Below are 9,366 nucleotides of genomic sequence, written 5' to 3' on the forward strand. Positions count from 1 at the left end.
GGACATCAGTGACCTACAGGCTTGAGGGAGTTATATATATATTTAAAATACTTAGGAATAGTTCATTTCTTTGTCATAAAACACTTTATTTGCCCCCCCACACACACACACACACAGAGTAGTTTTCACAATTTCTACATTCCATGAAAGGGGCTCTACTGGGTGCTAACCTTGAAGACCAATCAGAAGCTTCAGCTAAGGTAGAATGCAGCTCCTTACCTTTCAGATAAAATGAGAGTGAATAATACCTACCCTCTGTACTCCTCTTAGGCTACCAGTTCATGACTGGGTGAAATTTAAGGTGCTGATTACTATTTACAAATCTCTAAATAATCTACGCCCCATTTATCTGGAAAAAAAATCTCATGGCCCCTCTATGACAACTATATTAAGAATGAATGTCTTGGCTATCTGTCCCAACAGTGAAGTTCATGGGATCTAAATGCAATGGATTCTCATTAATGAGTACCAGCTTTCGGAGTTCAGTGCTGCTGGATATATGCCTCACCCCAGCCTGGACATTTCTGCAGTGAAGTGTAAGGTATCTTTGTTCTGGCATTCCACTAACTGCTTAATATACTGGCACTAAGTCTCTTACCACTTGGGCTACTAGCTGCTATCTATCCTTGCAGATCCTCACAGGGAGGCTGTGTTGGTTACTGTAAAGGGTTATGAAATATTCCCTGCTTTAGGCGAGATGTTTTTTAGTACCATTCTATCGTATGTAAAGTGCACTCAGATGCCCTGGTAATGGAGACCTTATATAAATGCTTATAAAAATAGTACTTATTTACTTACACAGTTTTATACAGTGTCTATAGATTGCTAGGTTTGTGAAGAAGAGATTCTGGTTCTCGAAGCAGAATTGGACCAAAATAAAAAATATGATATCATTTACTATACCAAAGGAAGATATATTTTAGCACAGTAATTTAGTGATTTCTATGTAGAGCATGCAGGAGGCTTACAGAAGAAAGTAAAACACATGTACTATTCTGCAAGATGCCAAAATGCTCAAATATTCAGTTATTGCATATTCAACATTGTTTTTGACAGAACCATTTCCGTTCCATTAATGGTCCATTTGCTTTGAGATGCAAAACAGTGACATGATGCCTCATGTCAAATAGCAGGATGGAACAATTAGCAGGCAGATGTTTGACATGATGAATCATGTCAATCAGCAGCATCAAAACATTAATGAAAATAATTTTGCTATGATACAGTGTATCAAATCTGTAGCATGGGGATATGCACTGGTTTTATACCAGTATTAACTTCTTTAATGTAGAAAGGGATTGAAAAGGACAGCCCATCTCTGATGTTGATTGATCTTTGTCTTGCCTTCTAGTTTTCTAAATTCAACAGGCCAGATTCATTCCCACTGTAACTTCATTAAAGTCAACTAAGACCAACCTAGGAAACACAAACCTGAAAGCCCTGCTTCAGTACCAGATAAACTGAAACAACATTTAAACATTAAAAGACATTATGTGATAAGACAAATCAGCACAGCTTACATAAAGGAAAATCAGGTCTTTCATCTACTGGAATTCTTTGACTGCTACAAGAAAATAGCAGAACAATGAGAACCAGTTGGCATAGTTTGTTTGGACTTTCCAAAAGTCTTTGACAAAGTCCCTCACAAGAAGCCTTGAAAAGAGTCTCTCCCATTGAGAGGTGTGGGTGCTTAGCATTTCTAAGAACAAGACCACTTATTTAGGTGTCTAAATAACTGTTTGAAGGCCGTTACTAATATTTCACAGGTGTATAATTAAATAAATAGTGTTTGTCTTATTGCATTGAACTGTGTTCCTGGGGAGATATAGCACAGTACCATAACAATTCCACAGAAATTAAAAACAACAACAATCATAACCACCACAAAAACAACAACCAAGCATCTTTACCCCCATCTTCCTTGGGTCCAGCTTTCCGCTGGCATTCTATAAATACTTAACCATTGGAGATTACACCAATAGTATTATACTCTGAGTCAAAAATGTAAACAAACAGTTATTTTAAAGCATTCTTTATTTTCACTAAATGAGGAGAGCAGATCAGAAGAAATGCAGTTTCAGAAGAAAATGAAAACAAGGAAAGGATAACTGTCCTTACATAAAAGAGGAGGAGGGAAATAGAGGATCAAATTAATTCACAACGCCACTACTTTTCATTTACATAGTGCTTTTTATCCCAAAGGAACCCAAAGCACTTTGCCAGCCAGGTACATACATCAAGTTCATGTACCCATCACTGAAGTACTGTCACCTCTGGAGTGGAATGCAGCAGTCATTCTGCGGCAACTGCATCTCATAAGAGCTTTCAGGAGGGGATGTGAAGTTTAACTTCTCTGGTTGATGCCCAAAGGAAAAAATGTAATTAGCCACAGTTAGAGCTGGTTGACGTTTTTTAAAAAAAACATTTTTTCATTGAAAAATGCCCTTTTTTGCCATTTTTTTTCTTTGCCTAAAGATGCAACTAAGCACCTAGTGGGATTTTCAAGGGTGCCTAGGCACCTAACACCAATTGAATTCCATTATAGAGTGAGGAAGGATGATTGTGTGATTAAGGCACTGCACCAAGACCCAGGTTCAAACCCTATCTGCACTATAAATGTTACCTGTGTCAATATGCAAGCCCTAGGTTAATTTCTTCATATCTCAGTTCTCCATTTTAGGAATGTTTTGCTACCTCACAGAATTGTTGGGGGAAAAAATGAATTCATTAACATTTGTGAGGCACTCTGCTACTATTACAAAGGAGGAAAAAGAGATAGGCGTACCTATGCAAACATTCATTGAATTTAATGCTTGGGAATGTAATGCTTGGGATTGATGAATGATCAAAGTCTTCTGTTAATCCACAAAACAGATACATCATAGGCACTGGTGATGGAAGCTTCCTGATGCCTCTCACTACAGTCTGTCAACCCTCACCTGGAGGGACTATGGAAATGATCCAATACAGTGAAATCAACAGGACCCTTTCCATTGCATTCCATGGGCACTGGATCAAACCCTGTAAGTAGGTGTAAGAGAGCAGCTCATTTCTGTCTCCATTCAATCCTTTGTCTCTCTGCTGAGATTACCAGTAAGAAGGCCAGTTAGTTCCTGTTGTGATGTAAACAGGAGTCCATTGTAAAACAGCTGGAGACCAAACAACTGATTCTGCATAGGCCAAACAGCCATCAGATGGTAACAATTTATGATTACTGCTAACTGAAATTACTTTCATGTGCAATGTGTATTCTGGTATTATAAAATTTAGTTCAGTTAAAAGGTCCTTCATGTAAAGGCAAGTAATTTTATTTATTCTTTTTTAAATTAGAAATTACCAAAACCTGCAGACAGAGGCTGGCAGGAATTTAGCACCTTTAATAGTGAAGCATATGACATACAGAGAAGCTAATGAAATATTATTTACACTTAATTCCAAAGACAACAAAACATCCAAACTACAGACAGACCGTGGGCTTGATGTATTATGGCACCTATGTTGATACATACCATCTGATGATCTTGCCTACATATGAATATCAATCCCCTTTATGGGGTGCTTTTTGTGATACAAGCAAGGCTGCAGTGCTACTTGCAGTGAATAGCTTGCTTTCTTCAAGCCACAAGAAACTGTCACATCTGCCAACCTTCAGCAAACTGAGCAGGGACTGTTATTCATTTTAGTGCCCAACTGCATTATATTTATCCTGGTTATACTATTCTCTATTACCACTGAAAATATTTGGCTCCCAAAAGAAAAAAAGAAGGAATTGTGTCAAAGGTCCAAATTCCTCCCTGAGATGTGAATCATTTTCAGTGACTTTAATGGGAGTTATACACATGCATTTCTAGGTGGAATCTGACTCCAAAGCCCTCCCATCTACATTGGATTTTTTCAGCAGGTCTTTTTCATATTAGTGTATTAAACATACTTTAATCTCAGTGGGCTGAATCTTTGGGCCCTTTTGCATCTGCTTTGGATGGTGGTGACATGCAAAGGAACAGAAGAACTGCACTAAAGGGAAGGCTGAGAATTTCTTCTGACAGGGGAATCCTCAAGTGGCACAAACCTGTTGTAGCTGGTTCTATATCTCCTGCTCGCCCCCTGCCACATGGGAGCCTGTTGGAGTAGTGTATGGTGTTCCATTAGCTCTGCAGCTATCCTAACTCAGAACATCTTCAGGCTGTTCCAAGAAACACTAAGGGCTGTTTTGGTCCCTGACTAGGGCAACCAGATGTACCATTTTTATAGGACAGTCCCGTTTTTTGGGACTTTTTCTTATATAGACACCTACTACCCTCCACCCCCGTCTCGTTTTTTCATAGTTGCTATCTGGTCACCCTATCCCTGACTGGCCTGGGATCAGGGGTGCAAAAAGGTGACTTATATCCACCCATTTTCCAACTCCATGGCTACAATGAGTGCATGGACATAGACAAAACTCTAGTCCCCTTTTCCACCCCTCTCCTCAACCCCCAAAAATAAAAAAAGTTGTCTGTGCCTATGGACTGTGAACTTGGAGCATCTGAGGCCTGACTCCATCTGCTGCTACATTGGTTGCTAACATGATTTGATAGTTCAGTTGTGTTGAAAACATGATTGAAAAGCCTGGGAAGATATGGTCTTAAATGTTCCGTGGACTACATTCTGATGCCCTTATAATATTGAGTAACACTTTACCCTACAATTAGTCCCATTGGTTACTATGAAGCTGCTCAGAGAGTAAGATACTACTCAATGTAAATAAGGTATCAGATTCTGGCCCTTTCTGTTTTCAAATATAAATAGTTCCTGGGTTTCCTTAATTAATAACTAGTGGCTTCACTGATGCTTGCTGCCATCTAGCATTTGCATCTTCCAGTGTGCAGAAAAATAGCAACATTTTTGTGTTCCTACTTCATCTGTAAATCAGTACCTCAATCGTACAATATCATAGCCAAATGTGGCCGGTGTGGTCTTTCCCAATTAGGTTGCTTTAGAGAATTCTGGATGCAAAAAAGCAATTGCTTACTTAACATGACAGAACTTTTGCTGAATGGACCAGCTTATATAGATGGGAAGATGGGAAAGTTTCTAGTGGCCTAAGGAAAATATTTACTGCTGGTAGCACTGCAGTATTTTGAATATCAAGTACCACTCTCCATTTCTGGGTATACATGCTGCAGGTAAAAAAAAGTTGTTTTGCTGCTGGAAAGTGCAGTTTCATAAATGCACTTAACTACCCATAACAAATGTCCTGTTATTTGTGCTTTCAGCAAAAATATACAGTAGAGTAGTTGGATAATAAATAGCATCATTTACTGCCACTCTAGATTTCATCACAATAGTCATGATTGTTACCTTTCTTTCAGTTTCTGTGAATACTGTTTGTTGTAATCTCATGAGTTCAGTTTTCTATTTAGCTATTGTTTACTCATCTTCAGGAGAAGAATTATTCTAACAATCCTTCTTAAGTATTTACCAGCATCTATCTTCTACTATTATTAAGTAAGTTATTAATAAGTGAGAGGAGCTGCACATTATCTACAATACCCTTCCACTGTTAACCCACACAGAACAGGAGTTGTGTAAAAAGGGATGAACAATACTTAGAACTTAGAGTAATGTATATCTTCAAAATACTATTATGTAAATAACCAACAACACTATGAAATACATACTTTTATGTATTTTCATCTAGTCCAACCCCCTGCTCAAAGCAGGACCAATCCCCAAGTAAATCGGAGGTGTCTTGGTTCCAGGCCTGGGCTTAAATCATGCAGGTTGTTTAGCCTCTCATAGGGAGTGAGATCCTTCAATAAGAATTTCTCCCATCCCAAACACCTTGACTCTCAATTATGCTAAGCCTCTACTAATTATGCTACTCCTTTCTGGCAGGAGAGGCAAGAAACAGGTCCCTGAAAATAACCCCTGCACAGAGGGCCTCCTCGCTTGTGTAGAACTGGCACCCAGGCTCCAGCACTGCTTCCAGACCCCAGTGGATGAGATTGGAGTGCACTGCCCTGGGGCTATTATCTGCTTCCCAAGGGATCAAAAGAAGCCCGCCTTGAATGAGAGCAGCTCTAAAGTGTCTCTAACTTAGTACCAGGGCTGAGCAGGCTCCAGGATGGGGAAGCATATGCTTCTGTCCCAAGTGCAGGAACAGAGTAACTGAAAATCAGGCCTGCATCTCCAGCTATGGAATGGATTCTCCAGTGAATGCATATTACTTACACCCATTCCTTACGCGCGCACACACACACACTCTCTCTCTCTATTTACTTTGCTTCATAAGGAAATATAGCCCTCCTCTTCTTCCTTAAACAAATTATACCTATACCAAAAGCCTCCTGTAGCAGTCTGATTGTTTGAGGACATGAACCCAAACTAGAACTGCCAGGTGTTCGAAAAGGGAACCTGGCAGTGTCTGGTCAGCACTGCTGACCGGGCACTAAAAGTCTTGTTACCTGTAGTAACTGGCCTCTGCCACCGGGAGGTGGGAAGAGCAGCAGCTGTTGCCGGAGCCTGGAGGAGCAGTGGAGCACTCAGGGAAGGCTCAGGGGAAGGGAAGTACTGGCAGCTCCCCCATCCTGCCTGAGAGCGTCTCTCCCTCTCCCATCCTGCCCCAGTCACCCCACCCCCACCCCCAGAGTGCAGCTCTCCCTGCCCCCTCCTGTCCCAGTCACCCCCTCCTTCCCCAGAGCGTGGCTCTCCCTCCCCCACCCCAGTCACCCCTCCAACTCTAGAGCCCTGCGCTGCTGGCAGGGGGAGGGTGGTGGAGAGAACAGTGGGCAGGGGGAGGAATGAGGGGGCAGGGCCTTGAGGGAAAGAGGAGGAGCAAGGGGCAGGGCCTCAGGGGAAGAGGCTAAGCAGGGGACCGGGGAGGTTCCGGTGCTCAGTGTCCAGTTTTCACACAGTTTTCCAGTGAGGCACAGAGAGAGACTCACATGGGTCACACGGGAAGCCAGTGTCAGAGCAGTGAATTGAACATAGCCTAGGACTGGGCACTCTATCACCCTAAGCACTGGACCAGCCTTCCTCTCAATTTTCTCTCTTGCTAGACTGAGTAAAAGGAGGCAGAATCTGGCCCAAACCAAGAGGATCTTCTGCCACCCATAGTATACACAGCCGTGAAATTAAATGAGGGAAACAAAACGAGGGTATATATATATATATATATATATATATATGAAGCACTTCAAATTACTAACTTGAGAGCGTGAAGTGACTTTTGCAGTCTCTGAATGTGTCAGGTGTTCTTAATTAAGGACCATATTTTGATCCCTTTACTCATGTTAAATAATACTTTATTCTATATCTGAAATCAGTGGAACGACTTGTGACATGAGGTGCTACTGTGTGACCAGAATCTGGCCGTAAATGTGGATAACAATCTTTATTTTATTGCCCAGTACAAAAAAATCCCTATTGCACATACATGCTCTCCAAAGAAGTGTACACATTCACATTCCAACCAAATGTTAGTCTCCTAAAATTAGCTCTTATTTAGAAGTCATGGAAACAAAAATAAAATACATCTGTTGACAAGCCCAAAAACTAGGAGCAGTGTGTGTAAAAATCCTTTCCCTTGTTTTTCCTTTTACACTGTAAAATACATGAAGAAAGAAAAAACTTCCTTTTAAAATAAATGTTTTTGTAAGGCAGTTTTCATTTTCTAATGTACACATGAAAGAGCCATGAGAAAATTAGTCAAGAGTTCTGACAATTTATGTTGCTAATAACTTGCTCATTTATCATCTCACACCCCAAAAAGACATTCATAGCTCTTTACAGATTACAATACATAGAGTATGGTGGAACCAAGTGATCATTTGGGCTTTTGTTTTAACATGCATCTGTATGAAAACTAAGGCCTAACAGGCAAAGATTTGCTCTCATCAACCTGAGCATGGAGCCTGAATTAACATCTCACCACTGCCCTGGAGATCGGAAGCAGATTGATAGGGTGGAGTAAAGAAGCTTGCGTAGCCACAACTCATGCTGCAACTCTTACCTGTATAAAGAAAGCACTCAACTCTCCAGGATTGTCAATGCCACAATTTTCATCTTCTTTTTATTTTCTTTTTTAAACACCAATCTTGATTAGCACCCTACTTAGTGCTCAAGTCACAACCCAGCTGGTAGAAGTAGAAAATAAAGGTTGCTCACCTGTGACAGGAGCAGACATGCCCAACCCAAGAAAAAAATTCCGAAATTGGTCTTGTTTTTGGCTTACGAGTTGCTTGTTGGTTAGTTTTTGGCTTGTAGCTTGTTGCAGCTTGTTACTTTTTTTTTTTTGATCGGCTCCCAGCAAGCAGGAGCAAGTGGGGGCAAGATGAGGAGAGAGTCAGGGGTGCACAGCCGGCCCACCACAGTCCCAGACTGCAGGCCAAGGGGATCTAGTCAATTAACAGAATCTCTCTAAATCTTGTCAGTCCTGTGGCCTACGTTGCCAGGTACAATGAGGAGGGCTTGGATGATAAATCTGGCTGTTTTGCTGAGACAACAGGGCTGTGGTCACAGGAAGAGATTGATATACTGCCCTGGAAAGATGAAGGCGGTCTAGAAACCATTCTGTCTCACTCATGCTGGGGAAATCACAGTTATTTTGGCTTCATCTTGCTATATCTTACTTATTACTCTTTGTATGAGAGGAAATGGGGGAAGGTGAAGAGGAGACCTATTCATCAGTTGAATAGGAAAGCATCCAAAATGGACTAACTGTCTGATCCTTCTGTCAAGCAGAACTTTGGACATCTGGCATCGTGCCTTGTTGCAAACAGATCTATTTCTGGATTACACCACAAGCAAAGATTTCATCCATCCCAGAAGTATTTAGAGACCATTCATGTAGTTCTCTCCTACCCTGTTGAGTTGATCTGTTAGGGTGTATCTGTAAACGTTGTAATGGATACACGGTCCCTTAGGGCCCCAGCTTCTTTGCACAGCTGAATTGAATGAACTCTTCTTTGCTTGTTCCCACAGTACATTTTTGTCATGTTGTCTGTAATAAGTTTGACTACCTTGCCTTGCAAATGAGGAAGAAAAGACCTGAGCACCCAGAAAATTGTCCTCAATTCTAGTATGCTGATATATATCTTCTTCACCAAGAGCTTCCAATGTCTGTGAACTGCTACCTTGTTGAGGTGGGCTCTTCATACCATGCTGGAAGCATTGGAGGTCACAATTACTGATGGAGTTGGAGGATTGAATGCTATCCTTTTCAGAGCAGTGTGATGTGTGTCCAGCATGAGACAGATACAAGCACTTCCCCAGGGAGAGTCAAATTTCAAGAAGATGTTGTCTGAGCTTGGCAGATAATGTTTTGCTAGCCAGTGCTGCAGAACTCTCATCTTCAGTTAAGCATAAGGGATTCTGTATTAGCTG

Source organism: Mauremys reevesii, linkage group 1, assembly GCF_016161935.1.
Source record: "Mauremys reevesii isolate NIE-2019 linkage group 1, ASM1616193v1, whole genome shotgun sequence".
NCBI classification, from domain to species: Eukaryota; Metazoa; Chordata; order Testudines; family Geoemydidae; genus Mauremys; species Mauremys reevesii.